At 71.2% G+C, this 1,151-nt stretch overlaps 1 long non-coding RNA gene across 1 annotated transcript; it reads right to left on the reverse strand.

The window, feature by feature from the left end:
• Positions 1-6: 6 nt before the first annotated feature.
• Positions 7-1,140, reverse strand: LOC108525591 (uncharacterized). The gene is made up of 3 exons (XR_001884299.1): positions 942-1,140; positions 520-758; positions 7-254 (listed from the first exon to the last, which is right to left on the reverse strand). It is a non-coding gene; the product is annotated as an uncharacterized LOC108525591 (long non-coding RNA).
• Positions 1,141-1,151: the final 11 nt, after the last annotated feature.

Here is a 1,151-nt window from a genome sequence, read left to right on the forward strand (position 1 = left end):
GGGCGCCCACTCACCTAGCAGCAGGAGGGCGCTGGCCAGCACGATGACCAGTGCGCCCAGGCTGAGGCCTGTGCCGCCCGCCAGCAGCGCGGCGGCCCCCGGCAAGCAGACGCCGTCCTGGCCACAGCGGCACACGGTCACGTTCAGCGGCTGCTCGCGCTGCTGGGGCGGCTGCCCGGAGTCCCGGAGCAGCAGGCTGAGGCGGTGCAGGCCTTCGGGGACCTGGTTTCGCGGCCGCAGGCGCGCATGGCTCACTGCGGAGGGCGCCCGTGGTGAGCGAGAGCCTCCCGAGGCCGCCCCTACCTCGTCTGTCCTCCTCGCGCCGAGACAGGGTGGGGAATCCCGAGATGCTGGGCCTGGGTTCCCCACCCTCCTCTGTCCTCTGGGCCCCGCACGGGGATGCAGCGGGTGGGGGGGACCCTGTTGCAGGACCACGGGGTTGCACGCCCCTCGGCCTCCTGCCCCTGGTCCCAGGCCGGAGTGTGGGATCGGGGAGCGCGGCGGTGGTGGGGAGCGCACCATTGACCTGGCTGAGGCTCCAGTTCCGGCCGAGCTCTGGGAGCCTGGGGCTCAGCTGGAAGTGGAAGGGGCCCCATGGGGAGGCAGGTCCTCATCCGTGGCGCCCAGGAGGAGGCCGGGGCCCTGGTGCGGTTCGCTGCACAGGCTGCCCGGCGGCGGCAGGGCCAGTACGGGTGCGTGGTCGTTCACCTCCAGGATCTCAATGGACAGGGTGCCGGTGGCGGTGCGGGGCTGGGAGGCTGCAGGCGAGGGGCCGTGGCTCGGTGACCCCGCCCCAACACCCCAGCCCGCCCCACCAGTCGGCTCAGAGAGGTGCAGCTCTGAGCCCCGGGCGGCAATGGGCAGAGCCCTTGGACACCGGCAGGGGTGCTCAGCCGGGACAAGGCCAGGTCAGGGAGCCCCAAGCCAGCCGCGCCCCTCACCATCATCCTGGGCCAGGACAATGGCTCTGTACCAGCCGCCCTTGAGGAAGGGAGACGCCGGGCTGAGCACCCGCTGGGTCTGGATCCGGCCAGTGGCTGCGTCCACTTGCAACCAGTCTTCTGGGTCGTAGTCCTTGGAGTAGCTGATGCAGGGGAGGGGAAGAGTGGGATCTGAGTTTATCCCAGGGCCCCACAGGTGTGGTCAGGTAT

This window comes from Rhinopithecus bieti, unplaced genomic scaffold, assembly GCF_001698545.2.
Source record: "Rhinopithecus bieti isolate Rb0 unplaced genomic scaffold, ASM169854v2 scaffold_74186, whole genome shotgun sequence".
Classification (NCBI taxonomy): domain Eukaryota; kingdom Metazoa; phylum Chordata; class Mammalia; order Primates; family Cercopithecidae; genus Rhinopithecus; species Rhinopithecus bieti.